The following is a 23,266-nucleotide window of genomic DNA, read 5'->3' on the forward strand; positions in this document are numbered from 1 at the left end:
TCCATCTATCCTTACATTCAACGTCCTACCCACCTATCCATTCGTAAGTCTTATTTTTATACTTACGTATATACTGGGTGTTCAGTTCAAAATGTGTCATGGCTCGCTGTATGTCGTCATGTGGCTATCCGATGAGCCTAGAGAATTCAATCTTCCTACACTTCCGCAGAGGCGTATTACCTAAATGCGAGAGAAGTTGCCTAGCAAGTACGGCGTTCATTATGAAGATTACTTACCGATACGTACGGTAACGCCAGTAGTGGCAAGAATGTGAACTGTTTGGAAACACGTACTGAGGTGAGTTTTTTTCTTACTGTCGGGATATGGGAAGAGGGTTAAGACGATTATTTACGTATTTGTTGACATTAACTTCGACGGTTAACATGGACACGGAGCATTTGATTTGTATTGTGGAATGTTGCTGTACGCAACCGATGATAACAAATACACTGCGTACGACTTGCCCGCGCAAAACACAGTTCGAAAGAGGTTATGGTAGCACACAGACTTTACAGACCGCCATCTGTTGCTACGACATTCAAGTTATACCGTACACGTTCTCAAGTTCAGATTGAACGCCTTGAATAATAGGCAACTTCTCTGACATACAAGCTGAAACTCGCTTCAAATCGCTGACTCACAACAGTGACGTCATGACACACTTTGAAATGAATACCCAGTAGTAAAATACCAGTATAAAGAAACCCTAGGGAACTCTGAAATTTCTTCATTACTTCATTCGTAGTACACTACTCCGTCGATTTAATAGAAAGTCAATGATCACAGTAAAATACGCGGTGCAAGTCACCTGCAATCGGCAAGCTTCATCTTTAGGTCGACTCGCAGTATATATATTGTATACATATGCAGGAAGTAAGAGACATAAGTGCCGTCCTTTTGACAGTCGTCGGAGATGGTGTACAGCAGCCGTCGGCAAATTTGTACTCACGATGACGTCACTGAACGCTAGATTTCCCTAAATATAACAACAAGACGCAAGACATACAGGGACATGTATCAAATATGAATGAGGTCTCGCCCACCTCATAGCATATTACATGACTAGTGTGAATTAGTCGGTTTGTTTTAATACCATTAAGTACGAGAAAAATTCGTACCGGCACCGGGAATCGAACCCAGGACCTCTCAGCTGTGCGCACTGAGTGCTCTTAAACATAATACTACGAGGGGAGTTCGGCCGGCGTCGTGGATCGTGTCCCGGCATGGCTCAGTTGGTTAAGAGCACTCAGCGCGCACAGCTGAGAGGTCCTGGGTTCGATTCCCGGTGCCGGTACGAATTTTTCTCGTACTTAATGGTAATAAATACAGGGACATCATTTTACGTTTACATCAATTTTTCTTGTACCAGAGTTTTTTAATGTACTTCACTCCCACCCTGTCTAGTAGTAAACTTCCAAACGTACTCCACACAGAACCAAGGCCGCGTATGCAGTCAAAGTCGCCTTACGATCATAGTAAACTACTGAGTTGGTGAGTATAATACGTTCCACAAATATGTTCACGTTTTCCAGTAACAAAAGAGCTTTCAATATTGAATCATATTTTCGCACAGGTACTGTCGTCCATTTGTCTACGTCGCATCCCGGTTTCCCCCACCCGCTTCTGTTCGCCCATCTGTAAAGGCTAGTGGCTGGGCTGTCTTAGCTCTTTTCTGAAAACATTAATTTCTGTTAGGAATTGGACGCCTACGTAATATTATACAACTGTTTAAAATAACTTAAATAAAAGAGCCTCGTTAAGTAATTAACTGTCACGTGATTTCCCCTCTTTTTACGACCCTGCGACAAAACCACTTGGACGGACAATAGATAGCATGTCTGAGTAATTTTATCTTTTCAGATGGGGCAGAAGTGAAGATTGAATTTACAGTACGTAAGGTACTCTTTTTAGAGTAGGTACAGAATTATTTCAACATGAGTTATTAATACGAAGGATCGAAATTGGTAATTGGAATTAAGTACAATAGTCCATAGTGCGATAATATGCACAAAAGAACTGAAGCCTGTATCGAAATGAACGGCCACCATTTTCAAAAATGTGTTTAAATATACATATTATGATTATTTTTCAATTTAACTTCATTCTCTATATTGTATGTATGTATGTATGTATGCATGCATGTATGTATTAACACTACAATTGGGTATACACCCGGTGGTAGTGATATATAATATACAATAATTACAATTACATGAAATAAAATAAAATAAACGTAAATGAAATAAAATAAAATAAACGTAAATCTATAAATAGTAGATACAATAAACCTAGGGCTATAAATAAAAACTATTCTATAATAACGCCTATGATAAGCAAAAGTAAATCTAACTTATAAGTACTTCTATTTCACCCAACTATTACCAATTTAAGTAATTACATATCACCTTAATTAATTATATACCAACTTAATTACATATCAACTTAATTAATTACATATCACCTTAATTTTTTTACATACCAACTAAATTACATATCATCTTAATTAATTACATATCAACTTAATTAATTATATATAAACTCAATTAATTACATGACACAACTTAAATAATTACACTGCACCTCCAATTAAATTTTCAGTCTAATCTTCTCAACCTTTCCTTATTGTACGCTAATGTGCTGTAGACAGTAAAAGAGGCCTATACTGCTCAATGAATACGTCCGAATGGACAGCTCAGTTCGTGAGTAAAAACACTTAGGCTATTGTTAATACAGTACTGTATTTTGATTAAACAAAAATCTAATGAAAATTACCAAACTCAATATCGCGATATTTCCTAGTTTACGTAAATGGATGAATTATATTTCTACCCTCCTATACCTAGTAAAGTGATCTGTTTGTATTTTACACCAGTATCATCGAACTCCAATCGTGGAAGGAGGTAGCGAACGGGTTTCCGGTTTTTAACCGTTAATCCAGAGGTATAGCGAGTTTAATATTAGAAATGTTAGTACAAATAAAATGATGTTCCTGTACAATAATACACTACGATTCTGTTACTAGCTCGCTCTTATATTACTGTTGTACTATATAATACATAATAATCTTAGTTACACTCTATTATTGGCTTTACAACTCTCTATATTACTTCTTAATCCTTACTTTTAGCTCATCTCTTCTTACCAACTTTACAGGATGCACTACTCCTTGCCAAATATTTAAACAAGATCATCATGAACTACTCCTAATAATGTTCATTTATATTTCACTGCACACTTCTTAATTAATCCTTCATTCCACTAACACACCATTTTCTTAGATAGAAGATAGTTTATCCTTGCTACTCCCCGCTCGATTTGCACTATCTGCTCTCTTTACCTTATCTGTACTTCCTCTTCTTACACCTAACCTTCCTTTTTTCCCCTATTGTCTTTTTTGTGGCTCTCTAACCTTTACCAGCTGTTGACTGACGTTGCATTTATTTCTCTCGCTGACAGCACAAACGTCTTCGACGAATGACACAACTAAAGCCCGGATTTCTAAGCTAAATGCATATTCTTTCCGACACTTTCAAAGGTAAGCAGAAATGTTATACTTCGTAAGACACACCTAGATAAGCAGTTTTAACTATGTTTGTTAGTGCTTATAAATGCTTATTTCGCAGGAAAACGTTTTTGATTACTTATTTTACGATTTTTAATAAAAAAAACCTATTTTACCCAAAACTGTAATTTTAAAAGTGCTTATTTCACTCCTAGCCGTCATTTATCACTGATTTCCTTTTTTTATTGGCATCCAAGAAAAGATTCAGTACATGCATAACCGTTTCTCCAAAATAATCGAAATTTTAAAGCAGTTGGAAGATCGAAATAATTCCTTGGAATATTCACTTTCTCTGATAGACGAAATTTCGGTAACATTATCTTCAGAAACACATGGGGTTGCAAAAATTGCGTTCGACAATCTCAGTCAGGTATTACAGAAAAATTCCGGTTAAAAAAATTTCTGAAAATCTTTCTGGTGAAGAAACAGATATTGAAGAGGAATTCACAGAAGAAGAACTGTGGTGCTTTTCACATGCGCCTGTGACGTCATGCGACGTCGAAAGAACATTTTGACTGTACAAATCATTCTTCACTGAGAGACGCAGAAGCTTCACACAGGAAAATCTCTGGATGACTTTCCTTGTATACTGCAACAGCATTCAATAAGGTAAGAGTTCTACGAAACAAATAATTTATATTTTTGTGCTTATTTTCACTATTTTTCGTGCTTATTTGCTTGCTTATTTTACTGTTTGATTTTGCTTAGAAATCCGGGCTTTAGTCATAACATGTAGCAGTCGTTGCTTCGTTATGATGACGCATGTATTGGGCCACTATTCTGCTGAGAGAAGAGGAGTAAACATTTTTGACCGATTTCAAAGTAGCATACTAGTTTGTTACTTACTACTCAAAACTTCAACGTATTTCCTTCTCAGTTCATTGAAACGGGAGATTTGTAAAACGCACAATAAGCCATGCACTCTGAATCACCGCGTGTCCGTCGCCTGTTTTAATGTAATTTTTCAATATTTTTATTCAGAGTTCAGATTTGGCTTTTCGCAACATGAATATCGACCGTCTGAATTAAATTAAACAAGTTTAACTTGTTTTAGCCACAAAATAAACAATTTCTCCCAAGTGTTACATCATCCACCGTTGTGGTTGAGGGGTTAGCGAATCTAACTCCGAACCCGGCGGGTCCGGGTTCCATTCCCGATTGGGACGAGTTGCCTGGGTGAGGTTCTTTCGGGGTTTTTCCCTCACTTCTATAGACGAATATCAGGTAAATTTATCAGGCGATTGGAACCTCACTCATCTTCGCCACTTCCTTTCCTCCCCTATCATCCTTTCATTCATCATTCCGTTACTTCTCCTGGTTTTCAGATCGCTCTACAGGCGGCCCTCCGAAGCTGCTGGCTCTCTCGAACAGGCTCCGTGGATTGTATTCATTCGACGACGGATAGCTTCTGCAACGGAACCCGAGGCAGACCTTCTCGGGGGAGGACTTCCGCCTCGGACCGTTAAAGGAGCCTTGGGGAAGTTGCCGAAGCAGGAGTGGCATATGGATTCTGTTGGCTGTAGGGACCTGTCGTTAAGGGGGTCAAGTGGTTAGGTCGGTGCGCGTACAGGATCGTTGGGCACGCAACTCTTCCCATATTGGGGGGTGTACAATATACCTCAGGTCGTAGAGCGTGGGATGTTCCCTCCCTCCCTCCTAAAAAGTAAACAAAGAAGTGTTACATCACGTTCTATTATAAATATTTAAAATGATCTGAGCATTAATCCATTTATGTGAAGTTTAAGGACTGCTACTGTCTGAACACTCGAAAAATACTTCTTCTATTACAAATTTTACCACTGTCGCAGCTCCCTGGAAGCAAGCAAATATGAATGACTCTTTCATGATTATTTTTTAGTTGTGTTTATTTGTACTCTGTTCTGAAAGAACATTCTGAGCTGTTGATAAGTTGAGGTTCGAAGCCATATGAATTTGCCAATAAATAGGACTGTTACGATATTGTCCCGAACACATACTGAAAATTCAAGACAAGATTCCGTAAATGGAAGTACTTATTTACTTTTTGTAGAGTGAGAACTTCTCCACATTCTACTAAAATACTAAACTTAACAAAATTGTCCATGTGTAGGTTTCATTTTAATTTAGTGTGCAAATACCTTTTCGCTACTCAGTTTGTTTTCATGTCAGTTAAAGTTTATTATTCATTTTATAACACAATAATTAGTACACAGAGTTTATGTTTGTAATAACTTACGTAAACCAACTGTCGCATATACAGTTTGCTTTCGACAGAGTAACTGTCAATAAAACAAATGTACAAATATAATTTTATTTACTTTATATTACATTTAAAAAAATACTAGTCATCCCCGAGAGGAAGGGCACGATATATTTCCCTTGTCTTTTAATTGTACTGTTTTCATCGGTAACTTTATAACATGCTTAACATAAGTACTGTATGCACTATTTTTTTTTAATGATTTACTAAATTCTTAGTCTTTCAGAGGAAAAATAAACATAACACCGCAGAGAAATGTACAACAATTTTTCTCAGACAGTTTTTAACGAGACAATTCCTCTCAAAAATTTGTCACAACGCGAATCAGTACCCTTACAAAATTCGTCCCAAGTTTGTACCAAATTAGGTTCAGTTTTTAGAGAAACATTTTATATCACAAATTTTAAAGGCGTACAACGTTGAATATGCTTTGTATTACATTGAACAAAATCCAACAATAAATTTTAGGATACCTATGCACTATCGGTCTTACTAATAAAAACTCTATATACAGACGTTTAACTGTCTTATACTTATACAATGAGTAGCTCGTTTATAAGTCGTGTGTAAATTCCTTACTAATAATCACTACATACGTTGTGTATAACAGTATAACTGTTACACAGCTACGTCACAGTTTCATCATTACTTCATTCCGAAAGGTAATAGAATATCTGAGGTTCTCTATTGCATCCGGTAGAGCGCTCTAGTGTGCCGTGTTAAGTATCGATAGTACAACTGGCTCTGATCGATTACCACACTATATTTTGGTCAAAGAGTACAAGCTACAAGAATATTATTCTAATTATTCTGTACTCTTTGGTTTGTTCTTCTGTGGTCACAAGGCAACCATCATAAAAAAGTGACAGTCGTTACGAACAGCTGTTAGAGGGGCGGCCATTTTTTCTCTATACACAACGCTTAAACAAGGGGTTTCATGTATATAACTCCTGCAAAGCATTTCCCATTGTATAGTTACAGACTGTTTATACGTCCATAGCTTATGCAAGGTTTATTAGTAAAGTTTTCTGTCCCAATTCTGCTTAAGTCTCGTATAAAAACTATACACGGTTTATTAGTAAGACCGTATATGTATAATATTTTATGTACAAGTTAATTTTTAAAATTCTTCTCCGAGATGGAGTGTCCAAGAGCTCCAAAGTAATGCTGAAGATCTTCATTATCCTTGTTCTTCTAGTAAGCTTCATTCCACTCGACTGTCCACATTCCTCTTTTCGGGGATCCATAATGACAGACATTTTCTAAATTTCTACTTCCTGCTTCTACTTTGTTTCTACAAACGATTTTTATCTTGTTCTAAATTCACGGCTGTTGTTAAATAACGGCGAAAAATTATCGTAGGATGATTTCAAATTATTTTCAAATAATTTCTGCCTTCTTCCTACAAATAATATTGATCTTCCTTAAAATTATAAGCAAATGTAATGGGACGAATGTTTCTTAGGACGAATTGTCATGGTACAAATTTACCGTTACGAATTGTTAAGGTACCACTGCTGAGGCCATAGGCGCTGCCAGACTGTAGATATTGGATTGACCTTTCTTATAGGTAAATCCTGACGTGCAATTCATAACCAGTATTGGTATAATTCTTTAGAACTAAGTTGATGACTTCATACAGAAACAAGTGCAGCTATTACCTTATGCTTCTGGCCTTTGTTAAATGTCTGGAAATTATATCGAGTATCCGCCAGTCAGGTTGATCGAAAACGGTCGAACCTTGTACTGTGATCCAGGCGTGGCCAAGGACGGCCGTCGAGAGTCATACTACTCGATGTAATGTGTGTTAAAAGCAAATAGTATCATTGGACCTACTCATTTTTAAGGTTGTGCAATTAAACCACTAAATCCATTTTTTCTCAATTTAAGGGGATCATTTAATAGGCTGTATTTTTACACAATATGATGAGTCCGAATATATTCAAATATTCTATGTATGCATTACGCGAAGTGTTCGCAACAAAGAAAATAGCAAGGATTTTTGTCCTCCTAGATCCCCGGACTTAAATCCCTATGAATTTTACTTGAGGGCAACTCTTCAATAAAAAGTATACGCAAACATTTAATTTACTCTGGATGATTTAAAGGAAAATATTCCTCTAGCAATTTCTGTAATAGAACCAAATGAACTTCACGAAATCTTCTCAACAGGATTGACGCAAGTTTAAGGGTACCAGGTAGTAATTATGTGGCACTCTGTAGCTAAAAATTATCATTTTTTTAAATTTAATATTTTCACTTCTATTGAAGATAGGCCCCTAAAACTTTTACTATATATTTAATACACCCTTTTAATGTAAAAATGTGGGAATTTGTGGGAAAGAATCCTCTGGAGGTGTTTGTTTATGATTTTTAAATTGAAAAGTATAGTAACTGCACACAAACAAAACAGGAATGAAATTAGAGGGCTCATACTTCAAGTTTCTACCACCAGAAAGACATTCGACCCAAACGATTGTATTGCTATTGAGATGCTCCTCATTCTCATCCTCGACAACTGTTTCGCACAAGCCTGGGCACTAATATCACAGTCTAGTATAAACGGTCACGAAGCTTGAGTTGTGAGGATGCTGGGAACAATAGATTGTGCCGATAAGATTTCGCATTGTCTATAATGAGGCGATATTAGCGATCCTAGTGGTTACCAACTATCTATGGATGCATATTTACTACGTATTGAGCTTAGTGACTGTATATCAATGGTGAGCATTCCTGAGGCATTGCAGCAGTGACGTCAGACCTCAGCGAAGCATCAAATTTACCCCCTACCTTCCCCTTCCCCCACTCCATGAAAATACTGCGCGTGTACGTGGCGGATTATACAGGATTGCTGTACTTCGGAGCTTCATTAGTGACACAATGTCTTTCGCAGAATCATATGAATGGGGAGGATATCACACTTACAAGAAAGGCGGTTCTTTCATTTCTCATGTTTAGAATCAATTAAAAATAAATATTCAGGACGCGAACTTAAATATGTACATTCTTAAAATAGACCACCTGTTATACAAGTTCAAAGAACACAGATTCAGTGATTTTTCAAAGGATGGAGAAAGATTACAATATTTTTGCCACTCCTTTTCATGTTTAAATTGAAAATGTTATCCCAGAATTGCAGTTAGAGGTACTGGATTTGCAGAATGATGGTTTCTTGAAAGCAGAATGTGAAGGTCTACTGGGGGCTAAAATTTTTTAAAAGATGTCCATACTACATATCCACTGCTTAGACTGTTTGCTTCAAAAATAATGAGTACCATCATTTTCCACAACTATGGTCATGGAACATAACTATTGTCCACGATACAACTATTCAAATTTTGTACTCCATAACGTAGTACCTCATTTATCTATATTCTTGCTGTACTGTAGTTTGAATTCAAGTCACTGCAGATATCTACGAACGGTCTATGTTACTTCTACAATGATCTTTGAATGGTGTACCGTGGACCATAGTTGTGTTCCAGGGCCATAGATATGGGAAATGACGGTAAGTATTCATTAACCTACCAGTGCGAACAGCTGTTTTCTAAAATGAAATTTATAAAGTCCAGCCACAAATCCCGCTTAAGCGATGCTCATTTCCTTGCGCAACTCAAAATAGCATGCACAGATATAAATCCCAGTTTCGAAGAAATTGCTTTGAAAAATGATTAATTAAATATCACGTGAATGGACTATTCCAATTACATATGGTAGGTAGGAGTGTAGTGGCGCAACTGTCTGTAAATCCGTCACTGCACTGTAGATTGCAACCCCTCCCACACTATGTAGTTGCCATTTAGATCCTGTCTTGTGGGTTGCGTTCATTTTGCCCACCACTGCTGTATATACTAGACTATGCTAATACCTCAATCGAGTCACTGCATATTACTCCTTAACTCGCCACTCTATCTTCGCCCGCTGAAACAGTAATGTAGTACTAGTAGACAGGAAGGTAAGTATTGCTCAGTGACGGATTTTATTATGCAGGCATCATAACTTTTACGAACTTTCAGCTGTCGCTGGTAGCCTGAAATCCACCACTGATGCACACTGCCTTACTGTGCGTTTGTTTATAATGTGGTCTAAGCGAAAAGGACATGGACAAGGGTTCATGCGTTCTCTTTCACTTCCCCGTTGTGCCCAGGGCTGGTTTAGCATATAATTATACCGGTATGCACGAAGGAAAGCCTGTTTCAGCGGCTGCAGACGCAGAGGAGCCACTGGGTTCGAATTATACCTGTAGGTCTAGGTTTGAATAAGTCAGGTTTTAGGTATTACTGTGGCGGATAAAAATCAGAAAAGAAAACACTGATGGAAAACTTTCAGAGAGTATTTTAGAAAGAAGAAAGCATCTTTAAATTTTGACGCCGTGGCTGTAGACATTTACATATTTAGTTTGCCTATGGTATTATGGAAGGTAATTATAAAAACTAAAGTATACAAAGCTGATGCAGCTGCAATTTCGGCAGCTTCCATTGTGTAGAAGTCATAGCACTGACTGAGCGCGCTCGCGAGGTTGGCGAGAAAGTTGAGGATAGCAATATTCGCCGAGTGGCTCGTCCAAGGGCCTCGCTCTAGACGCGTCTTTCAACCTTTGTCAACTGAAAGCACACAGAAGTTGTAATTTAAAATCTCGCGCCACACTCACATAAACTAAACCAGTGATTCCCAACCAGGATGAGATTCCACCCCTACGCGGATTTTTGTAGGGTTTCAGGAAGGAATGGGAACCATAAAATATACAGGGTGATTCAAGAGGAGTTACCGCCACTTACGGAACTTATTTCCGAAGACATTCTAAGCAAAACATTTCATACAAACATGGATCTTACTCACAATAGGCCTACTTTCAGAGTTACACTAATTTGAAGTTGTTTGTAAAAATACCTTTTTTATTTAGTTTTAAGGATAAAAGAATATTATAATAAGAGAATGAACTATTCAGAAGTATCTTTTCTTTCATTGATTAGTATTCGGAAGATAAAAACATGTTAATTCCTTACTTGCTTTGTACAGATGTTTTTCAACTAAAAATTACATTATTCTTACGCACTTATCACAACAATTTTATTGTTAAAAATCACATGACTTTTAGTAAATTGATTCTTTACAGTTCATATTCCCATCCTAATGTACAGTCTTCAAGAATTTACAAGAGTGGCATGGTTGTAACAATTGAGCCGTTCAGAGCAGAAGTGGTGTAAGTCAGGAATGGGTAATGAGGGTTAAAGTGAACATTCTGTAAAATACAGCGCAAAGTAGCAATTAATATTCAGTTTATTTAAACTATTAGTAGTCAGCGGATAGCAAGAAGGACATATTAATTGCTACTTTGCTCTGTTATTTACAGAATTCTTACTTTAAACCTGATTACTCAATTTTGACTTACATCACTTTTGCTCTGAACGGCTCAATTATTGATGTGATAAGTGCGTAAGAAAGATGTAATTTTGTAGTTAAAAAACGAAACAAATTTATTTATATACGAAGCAACCATGAAATTCACAATACAGTTGCTCAGTTACATTTTTTCTGGATTTCTGGCGTCTTGTCAGCCCATTTGAGTTATGTGGATATAAAGGGAAAAATTGTGACGGTGTCGTGTATAGTTCCTGGGTGGCTCAGTCGGTAGAGCATTCGTGGGCTAAGCGAAGGGTCTCGGGATCGATACTCGGCTCCGGAACAATTTTTTCCCTTGAAATTATTCAAGTCTGCTTCACAGGGAGCTACTACCTGAAAGCCAGATTTGCCTAAATTCGATAATGCTACATTCAGCAACAGTAACAAATATAAATGACACTCGGGAGGAAATTAAACGCATAATAAATATGGGAAATGCCTGTTATTATTTGGTTGAGAGGCTTTTGTCATCTAGTCTGCTGTCAAAAAATTTTATAGTTAGAATTTATAAAACAGTTATATTACCGATTGTTCTGTATGGTTGTGAGACTTGGACTCTCACTTTGAGAGAGGAACAGAAATTAAGTGTGTTTGAGAATAAAGTGCTCAGGAAAATATTTGGGGATAAGAGGGATGATGTTACAGGAGAATGGAGAAAGTTACACAATGCAGAACTGCACGCATTGTATTCTTCACCTGACATAATTAGGAATATTAAATCCAGACGTTGGAGATGAGCAGGGCATGTAGCACGTATGGGCGAATCCAGAAATGCATATAGAGTGTTAGCTGGGAGGCTAAAGGAAAAAAGACCTTTGTGGAGGCCGAGACGTAGATGGGAGAATAATATTAGAATGGATTTGAGGGAGGTGGGATATGATGATAGAGACTGGATTAATCTTGCTCAGGATAGAGACCGATGGTGAAGTTATTTGAGGGCGACAATGAACCTCCGGGTTCCTTAAAAGCCATTTGTAAGTAAGTAAGTAAGTAAATCAGTCAGTAAGTAAGTAACGCTAGCAGATTTCTGCATCGGATGTTTTCGCTCGAGCACCAAGTAGTTCATAGCATAATCCGATAGGTAGCGCACATGCATGATGGGTAAAATTGTCACGAGCGATAAATCTTCGAAAGGTTTAAGCCGAGCGTTAGACATTCGTTCTTGTTACAGTGATGAACTGTGTAGTAACATCATAGATGTTTATCATTTCAAAACTTTGCAGTGTTTAACTAACCTCTCAATAGAACAACTACAAAACTTGCTTTAAAATGTAATATAAATGTTGTAGGTAAATGTTCCCCCCCCCCACACAGGAGTGATTTTGTTTTTGCCACATCTGATAGATGTTAATGGATGTAAATGTAATTATTATAAACGGAGAACACAATCACGATAATGCAAGAACTGTATCAAGTTTTCTAGTAATAATAATAATAATAATAATAATAATAATAATAATAATAATAATAATAATAATAATAATAATAATAATGGTAATCATCTCTAATAATTAGTGTATCAATCTTTGCGTCTGTAACAGTTGTGCAGCATGATTATTCGTTTTATTATATTTTCTGTGACGTTATCTCTGTACTAATATTTTTTTTAATCTACTGCTATATCAATAATATTTTGTAAAACGTTTCTACATTGTCGCAGTATATAGGCGGAACACTTGAAGCAGTAATTAGGAGAGGGAGAGACCGATTTATTAGCGAAGTGATATCTTCATATTTTTATTACATGTATTCGCGGGGATGTTCTGGCGACTTCGTTAGAATTAGCTTCCCCACACAGGTGTTTCGTCACTTGTCAGCATCGGACAGATTTAGGGCCACCTTGAGCGGGGTTTCGTATAGAGACTCGATGAAGCATAAAATCCTAAAGTCGGACTAGACCCGTGGGAAAGATACTGCCAAGCTTGGGTTTTCCAAAGAACGGGTATTCTTGTGAGATATACAAACTAATTAGATGTTATGGGAAATCCAAAGTTTAAATTTAGAGATGACGTATTTCGCGCCCAATAAGGAGAGATCTTGGTTTAGCTTATGAGGTCACTTTGGACCAATAGAGAATAGATTTTAGGCCGGTTAAGTGACGTAGTTGTTAGCCAATAGGATAGTTAGTTTTAGCGTAGGATAGGTTTTTATAAATAAGGGTGACGGGGAGCGGAGATCATAAAAAACACAAGATCTCATCGTGTCGGCGGCCATACATTCAGGGCACAACCACAACATCTCATCGTGTCGGCGGCCCTACATACAGGGCAAAATCACTACTCCTTTTCGTATCGACGGCCCTACATACAGGGCAGAATAACTACTTCATTTCGTGTCGACAGGATAACTACTTTTCTTCGTGTAGACGGCGCGACATCTTTTTTTGTGTCGGCGGCCCAACTTAATAGTCTTTCTTCCGGCGAAGACTCGATAGATAGAACTTTGTCATCGGCGAGACCACTCGTCAACGTTTAGGAGCTTCGATCATTGTGTACTGGGCAGAGTATTGAATTTGTAGTATCGGATAGAGCTTATCCAGAGCTGCCATAGAGTCGATACAGTGCGACCGACGATTGAATTATAAGTCAGCCGGAAATACATACTCTAGGGTTTACCAAGTGAATACGACAATAAAATTATAGTTTTGGAGTTTACACTGCCTTTTATATAAGTAGCCGGCTTGGTATTATTCCCGACATCATCCTACACCACAACCGTACCTCGGCTACCCTGAGTGAATCTCACGCAACACCGATACGCACCCACCCTCAAATGGCGCCCAACGTGTGGTCACAATAACCACTCACCCTCAAATGGCGTCCAACGTGGGACCTCAATAACGACATCCACCCACAAATGGCGCCCAACGTGGGGCCTCAATAACGACATCCACCCACAAATGGCGCCCAACGTGGGGCCACAATAACCACTCACCCTCAAATGGCGTCCAACGTGGGACCTCAATAACGACATCCACCCACACACTACGTATGGACCTATCATATTATATATGTGGTAAATCAAGTATTGAAGAATTATTAATTAGCAATAATAACTGTATATTGAAGTTTTTCATAGTATTTTATTTATAACTTCATGTTCCTGTTTTGGTACGTTCCATTGACTGTTCCATTAAACGTTTGTCATAAACGCAGAAAATAAAGCCTTATTTTTACCGTGTGAGCAAAGCATATGTGTATCTTATCTGTCGCCTTCCATACAAGATAAGACATGTCGGTGAGATGACCTTGTACTGTGCTTCTATTTGTTACGAGCGTATCACGACCGATCGTATCTCACTCGAGGGTGCGACACTCGACCGAGTTCAAGCGAGCGATTTAACTCCAATGCAGCATTCTGAATGCTATATTCACATTGCTAAAAGTGACGATGCATGTTGTGGAAAAATTTTATGCGATAGAGAAAATCTGAGCTCAGTTTTGGATTCAGCACCTCAAGAAACCGTAAGTGTAGCATATATTTTTAGGAAAGATTTTATGACCCTTAATTTTGCTATTTTTGTATTATATAATATCTTCCCCATATCCTTGGCTTCTGCCCCTATAGTGAGGCCCTTCGCAACATCCGTCACCATGCTGTCCGTTCTATGCTGGCCGAGGCACTGAAGGAAGTAGGGTTTACAGTCCATCAAGAGGTGCAGGGACTAGCCACACAAGGAAGTGTTCGGCGAACTGATATCATAGCCATTAAGAACAACTCGGCATACATTCTCGATCCCACCATCAGATTTGAGACACATGCAGATCAACCGCATGAGGTGGACAGTGAAAAGAAACGGATCTATGAACCAACAATCCCGTTCTATAAAGATAAATATAGCCTATCCCACATTGATGTAATAGGTCTGATGGTGGGAGCACGAGGTACCATACCCTCCTTCTTTGCCAACAAATGTAAAAACCTGGGCCTAACACACAGCATTGTGAAGGAAATAGCCATTAGTGCCCTCAAAGGATCGATTCAGATATTGAGAAATCATTTGTATGGGAGTGATAATGGAAATTTCAAGTTATCTTAACCGATGGCTGTTGTGGTTTAGATATCAATGCCAATCACTCCGTATTATTATTTTTCTCGCGGCATTAAAATCATTCTAACCTATCTGATAATATCCCCCCTTTCTTAACTGCAAATGAGCACAAACGCTACTTAGGTATAAATTTTTCTGACATTTTGCATATCTGATTCCCTAACCGTTTCCAATGTGTATCATTTTACCTTTTAGGTGTGTTTCCAAATTATATGTAATACGCTTTGTCAAATCTGGCAACCTTTTCATAAGGGAAGCTAAATTTATATTATTTATATTTCTCTATAAACTTATTCGTTAAAAAAGTCTGAGAGCTTTCAAATCTTTCGTGTCTTTTCAATAATCCTATATTTTAATTTTGTGTTCATCTCTTGCTTCTTTTTTAATTAATGTCTGCCTTTCATTATTTAATTTCGTATGTTTTTCTCTTACATTTCTCATGGTAATAATAATGATTAAAACTTTTCTTGCCACGGGTTGTAAACTAACCATATGATCGTGAATTACGCGAGGGTTGTATTACAACAACAGATGAAGAGGAGAAACTTTGAGAAAGACAATCACATGGGCGTAACGTAGGCAAAGGCAGGAGCCAATAACCGCTTAGATTTGTTCTCTCCTTCCTTCTCACTCTTTGTCACGCTCATCCCTCTCTGTTTGGCGTGGGCGCCATGCGCTAAGGGGTTGAAAGAGAGCGCTATAATGTGCTGGAACCCACAGACACCCCCCGCTCCACCCGAGTTGCGAAGTATAAAGTTGTGAGAATCGGGTACGAACTCGCGACGCTGGCAGCGGCAGGCAACACGAGCTGAGACCGCGGAATTCAACTAGCAGCGATCAGGGCGCACACCCTCCGAACAGAGGTAAGTCCAGTGTTCAGTATTATGCTATCAGTATTGATAGTCTGTAGCGTAGAAAATTTATCTATCACGATCACAAATGTTACGATATTTTCGAAGCACAGTGATCCGTATCATATTTTAAAATTGTGCCAGTTTTCAAATATTTGTGATAAATTTTCCACATGCCGAAGCAGAGATGGACGATCATCAAAATATGTTCTGGCACAATTTTAAAATATGATACGGGTCACTGGCTTAGTAATAGAAAATTTATCCATCACGATCACAAATGTTACGATATTTTCGAAGCACAGTGATCCGTATCATATTTTAAAATTATACCTGTTCTCAAATATTTTCTTAAGTGCAACTTTAAAATTTGACACATTCCTACGATTTTTTAAATATTTTTTTCTTAACATAGTGGTTAAAAATATAGCACTAATTTACATAATCCCTATTTTCATACATTTCTTTCGAGTTAACTCTCTCTATAAAGAATAAAATATACACTGGAAAGGCACGCAGTCAAGTCCGGTCGCAAGCTGGATTCTTTATGTCGTCAGAACTTTTAGACGGCTTAAGTCCTCTCAGCCTTCTATAAAGCTAGTACAGCGTAAGTAAATATGAATTTTAGGGAAAACACTAGAGAAGAGGGATTCGATCCGGTGCTGAGGATTGAACTTCGGCGTAGCTCAGTGATTAGAGCGCTTGGTACGTAGAATCAAGGACCCGGGTTCGATCCCCGGCGCCGGACTGAATTTTCCTCCTCTAATAACATTCAGTACAGCGTCTTTCTCCTCGGTTAAAGGCGTGAAGTTAACCATATCACTTCGAAAGCTTAAGAATTCTACATCACTTTCATGTGTCTCAGGAATCTGTATACAGAACCTTCTGACTTTTCTTTCCAAATTAAAAAAAAACCCCTAAAAATGTAATAGCCTGCTGTTACTTAAAAATTTCGTAATAGGTTTGATAACAAATTCTAAACTTATCCACATTTTTCAACAGAGTTTTCCAAGGGCAAAATTCGGTGATATTACTTCTAAGATGAATAGATGGACTTTTATTCTACATGTAGTATAAATAGGCTATATATTGTATTTTTTCTATAAATATTTAAGAACCATTACCCCTACTTAGGAAGTGACCAATGATGTAAATTTAAAAGAAAATTGCACATTTGCAGCTGTTTTCCCAAGTTAAATAGTAAATTGTTAAATATTTCATTAAAGTTTTGAAGATAGCTTTTACATATAGCTCTCAGAATATAACCACAAGCCTATATTGTTGAGCGTTTTCACATTTTTTAAAAATACTTTCAAAGCGAAATGTGCATATTAAAATATTTTAATGTACAAGCTTCTTTTGTTTCTGGCTGAGTGGAAGAAAAGGTCTGATGGCCTTAACTCCGCCAGAAAAAATAATAATTATTATTACTACTTAAGATTAGTTTTAACATTACATTCCCTACTTCAGCCAGCACCTGTCGACAATATTTATAAACTAAGTTTTTTTTTTTTTTCATAGTTATTTCTGATGTAGGACATTAAAATGTTGCAGCTTTCCGAGGCTTAGTTAAACAATGTTTACTAATAGAAGTGATCGGTAATGCTATTATTAAAACAGTGTTATAAGTTTACAGTCATTTTCTTAAGTGTGTTATTAACTTTATCTTTGACTTTTCCTACGAAATTCTTAATGCGAAGTGTCACTAACGCTATTTAATATAATATTTAACTTAAAGAGTTATTTCACTAAGTTTCGTGTTAAAACTTAATACATTTCTTCGACGTAAATAAACATTTCAGAATGAAGTGGTCCGGACTACATTTTTATACACGACTGATTTATAGTTCTTTCTTTAAGGGTGCTGGATAGAACTGTTAACAGTATTTTCGCGTATAAATATGAGTATGTAGAATATGTTTTCCCTCTGTTTCTATCAAACATAGACTAATGCCCTTCGCAACGTGTGATAAACAAATGTTGATGAATAATTGATTTGCATAAATGTTGATGAGGTCCCGCGCCGTGGCGTCGCGGTCTAAGGCATCCTGCCTAGGACTCGCGTTACGGAATGAGCGCTGGTTCGAGTCCTCATGGGGGAAGAAATTTTCTCATGAAATTTCGGCCAGTGTATGGGACCGGTGCCCACCCAGCATCGTGATGCACTTGGGGAGCTACGATAGGTAGCGAAATCCGGTTGCGAATACCAGCTATAACGGCTGGGGGGATCATCGTGCTAACCACACGATACCTCCATTCTGGTTGGATGATCGTCCACCTCTGCTTCGGCATTTGGGCGTGAGGCCAGCAGCCGGCTGGTCGGTCTAGGCCCTTCACGGGCTGTAGCTCTACGGATTATTATTATTATTATTATTATTATTATTATTATTATTATTATTATTATTATTAAATGTTGATGAGTTGTGAGCTGGCCACAGAAACAATATATCTTTAATTCTTTAATACAGAACTGGCAGAAGGAAAGAGTATTAAAATAATAATAATTTTTAATGTTTCTAAGTTCAGGAATCATTTACTCAGAAACTACTTAAGGGGTTAGGTACAGCTTACAGCAGGAACATTTTTTGGAAATATTCAACATTTATTTCCTCCATTACTGTATCTTGTACAATAATGAAAATTGGTATGTGTAAAACACTATCCTTTTGCTACTATATGAAAAAAAATATTGTTACGATTAAAAAAAAAAAATATATATATATCTTTTTTTTCCAAAATTCAAAACGGTGACAGTTCACTGTGCAGTGATGAAGCGTTTCCCTCATAAGTCATAAACTTCTGAACTTTTTCATGTTCTCTCTCTTTTATTTTATTGCTGAAACTCATGTTTACAATATCATGCTCTTTCAACTACATTCCTTAACAGACAATATTTTTTTTATTTTATGTTAAAAGAAAATACTGATATTTGACCATTTTTAAAATGAATTTATTTTTATCAGACAATCTATTAAAGGTAGAGAAGTGATTTTGCATCATATTGTAGATATGACGTGCAAAAATACACACAAAACATTTCATCACAGAATGTTGGACAGTTTTTTTTAGTTATGAGGGAAACGCTTCATCACTGCACAGTAAACTGCAGTCATTTTGAATTTTGAAAAAAATGTATAAATAATTTTTTTAAATCATAGCAGAAGGACAGTGTTTTACACATACTAATTTTCATTATTGTACACGATACAGTAATGGAGAAAAAAAGTTGAATATTTACAAAATTTTACTGCTGTAAGCTGTATCTAACCCCTTAAGATAAAGGGTTGAAATTTGTAAGCTAATGTAAACTAAATAACAATTCTTCAAAATAAATGGACTACTATTTTAAAATATTTAATTCAAGTAGTGAAAATGTAGAGAGAGACATGTCTTATTTTTATAGGACAAAATAAACATATAGGGTTTTATTATAGATATATTAATTTGTCCTATAGAATTTATCTATAATATTGACACTTAATATTTTAGGAGAAAAATTCGCTCCGTCGCCGGGGATCGAACCCGGGTCCTTGGTTCTACGTACCAAGCGCTCTGACCGCTGAGCTACGCCGAATTCAATCCACAGCACCGGATCGAACTTTCCTCCTTCGATGTTTCCCTTTGTGGCCTGACTCCAAGTTAGGACAAATTAATATATCTATAATATTATATCAGCTAGCAGTGCATAATAACTGCGGATTCCCAGCCAACAAGTCACTCAGCTGAGTGCGCTCCTAGTATAATGGTAGTTGACATTGGATACACGTCAACATATATATACTTGGAGTCAGGCCACAAAGGGAAACGTCGAAGGAGGACAGTTCAATCCGGTGCTGTGGATTGAATTCGGCGTAGCTCAGTGGCCAGAATACTTGGTACGTAGAATCAAGGACCCGGGTTCGATCCCCAGCGCTGGAGCGAATTTTTCTCTTAAAATATTAATATAGGGTTTTTTCATCCTGTGTTTGTGTAATTGAAAAACTATCATTTTTATTCCACTCATTTCGTCAAATAATATGTTTTTGACGTGGGGGAACGTTTGAAAAGTGTGAGATTAAAATTTTTATAACTGGTGTTCCTGACTGTTGACAATTGTAAATTTTCTTACTGCAATAGACTTTTCTTCCTGCCATATCTATATTAAAACAATGAAAGATAATTTGTTTCTGTGGCCCGGTCACAACTCACAAACATTTGTTTATCACTGTGGAAAGAACTTTAGTCTGTGTTTGATAGATGCAGAGGAAAAAAAAATTATGTATTCATATTTATACACGAAAATACTGTAAACAGAACTATCCAGCACCCTTAAGTAATGTATTACTATGCTGAAAAATTGTCAACGTATTTAAAGACATTAATGCTACTTTTCAATACTAGTTTTTAAAAGAACAATTATTTTGACAATATATATATATATATATATATATATATATATATATATGTATATATATATATATGTATATATATATTAATTTTAATCTTAATATATGTTCCAACAACATTTTCAAATCGTAGTTTTTCAATAATTTATTTCTAAAAACGATACAAGTTTAACTATTATTATATTATGACTTATAAGTTAGTATTTTATACCCTTCCACAACATGTTTTAATAAGATTTACAAAACGAAGTGGTCAACTAAAAGGAACATTACTGTTTTGTACCATATTTCAACGTTTTTTAAACGATATTTTTCATACGCAGTTGTCAGTACAACTTTATATCTACCAGTACTTTATATGTTTTACATTTAATTTTGTTCAATACTGACATTAGGTAACTTTCTTCGATAAATTTAGTAGAATTATTAAAATGCAAAGGTCAGTAATATTGTTTAAAAGCCACGTTAACTGATTTTGTAATATATTTAGTATGTTTAGCACTAAATTTGATATAAATTTATATTACTCATTGTTCGATACACTCTTTTAACATTTATAATCAGTGAATAACTTCGTTAGACTTCGGACAAAGAAGAATACCACTCGAAACTAGTCAGCCAGGTATATTGCAAACGTTAACACAGTAAACATGTCATAAAGTTGTTGAATAATTTAATGTTTGTATCATTCCTCAACACGTTTCAACAGATTTATAAAAACAGTGCTCAACACTAACAGTAGTAACATTATGATGATACTGGGGCGCGTCATAACTATGGCTATTACTTACGCCCTTATCTAAAATTCTTTAAAAAACGAAACACAAACAATATCACAAGTAAAATGCGAACACGAACTAAAAACATTGTCACAGTAGAGGTACACGAATTCATTAATAACAAGATGACGTATAATATCATAAAAATAAACTATTATTAACGCCAAGCAATGTTTATACAGAAACCATAAAATAATAAAATAATGACCACCATAAGCAAATCGATGGTGTTCGAGTAAAGAGGGTTAAGTCATTTTTTGTGCAAATGGAATTTTTGTTCTTCACGTGAATACACAAGTTAAATTTTACAAGTGAGTGTGGAAAATAACAAAACAATACTAACATTTGATGTGTTTTATATATGTAGAAAATTATTTGCAATAAGGATAAGTTTAATTTTAATTTATCTCAAAACTCATTTTTATGACTAAATTCCATTTACCTAAACACTTTCGAAATTATCTGGCGATTTGAGATACAATAATATTTTATAAAATTTTCGGATGTAAAAGGTTCGAAATGCAAAGTTTAGATAAAATAGACAACAAGGATAAAAAATAACTCCTCTGTTTGAGGTTCTGGCAGATATGTACTCGTATATCTATTATTAGGCAGTACATCTCACTTAGGGTTTCTAACCCTCCCGTATTTCCCGGGATCTCCCGTATTTGCCCCTAATTTTTAACAGACTCCTGGCTCCCGTATTATTCTTCTCTTCGAGCATTTTTCTCTCTTATTTTTGCATAATATAATTTTTTTAGTATAAACATTTTATTTTGTCGCGAATGATGATTTATATGATAAATTTTGTTGTTCAAGGCAGGCATTAAAGTGTGCAGCCTTTTTAGACGGTAATGCTTGCCAGAAATGGGTTTTAGTGTTCATCCGCTTAAAATCAAACCATGTTAATGTTATAAATGTGGAAAAAATGGCGAGTTTTGTTCTGAGCTTACCAAATAGTAATGTTCATATAAAGAGGATGTTTTATCTCATGAATAATTGGGCAGATGTTCGAAACAGGAGCACGACACATCTAATCAAATCAGAACTGCAAACTGTAGTCTTATTCAGCTATTACGCGAGACAAAATCTGTCTCAAAATATTCTTAATTTAATATATATTATTTTAATGTACCGAAATACATATGAAGTTTCCATGCAGATATTCTGCGTCATCGTACGATGAAAGAGTAGTAGAACGGAGAAAAATTCTCTCCAGCACCAGGATTTGAACCCGGGTTTTCAGCTCCACGTGCTGATGCTTTATCCACTAAGCCATACCGGATTCCCATCCCGGTGTCGGATCGAATCGTCTCAGTTTAAGTTCCACCTCTTAGGTTCCCTCTAGTGGCCTGCCCTCTGCACTACGTCATAGATGTCTATGAACGTAGGGCAATGTCCACACATGTGCGGAGGTGCACTCGTTATGAGTGACTGATTGGCCGGGATCCGACGGAATAAGCGCCATCTTAAATCACAAGTGATTTACGCATATCATATATATTATTTTAATGTACCGAAGTACATATGAAGTTTCCATGCAGATATTCTGCGTCATCGTACGATGAAAGAGTAGTGGAACAGAGAAAAATTCTCTCCGGCACCGGGATTTGAACTCGGGTTTTCAGCTCTACGTGCTGATGCTTCATCCACTAAGCCACACCGGATTCCTATCCCGGTGTCGGATCGAATCGTCTCAGTTTAAGTTCCGCCTTAATTTAAGCCAAGCTACCCAAATGTAGAATAAAGGTTTTTTTTTAGTAAGAACCGAATAATTTGCAAATTTTCTATGCGAAATTTTGTCGAGTTCTTAGTCTCCCTTATTTTCTTAAAAAAAAAGTTGACAACAGTAATCTACTTGACGATATGTGCCAGAGGAAAAATAATTGTTTCTGTGCATCTGAAGTCTGATTAGTATAAAATGTAGCTTATCGGCGATGTATGCAATGTAGGGGAAAAGGAACTGCCTATCCTACCACATTATCTCCTGGTCTAG

At 36.6% G+C, this 23,266-nt stretch overlaps 1 protein-coding gene across 2 annotated transcripts in view; it reads left to right on the forward strand.

The window, feature by feature from the left end:
- Positions 1 to 23,266, forward strand: part of FMRFa (FMRFamide) — a 490,984-nt gene that overhangs the window by 249,704 nt on the left and 218,014 nt on the right. Inside the window, exon 1 of one of the 2 annotated variants that reach the window (XM_069839986.1) lies at positions 15,996 to 16,118. The exons of the other annotated variant lie outside the window; for it this stretch is intronic. The gene's annotated coding sequence lies outside the window, so the exon portion shown is untranslated. Of the gene's footprint in view, positions 1 to 15,995; positions 16,119 to 23,266 lie in introns of those variants that run through there. 2 annotated transcript variants of the gene reach the window in all.

This window comes from Periplaneta americana, chromosome 11 (genome assembly GCF_040183065.1).
Source record: "Periplaneta americana isolate PAMFEO1 chromosome 11, P.americana_PAMFEO1_priV1, whole genome shotgun sequence".
Taxonomy (NCBI): Eukaryota; Metazoa; Arthropoda; class Insecta; order Blattodea; family Blattidae; genus Periplaneta; species Periplaneta americana.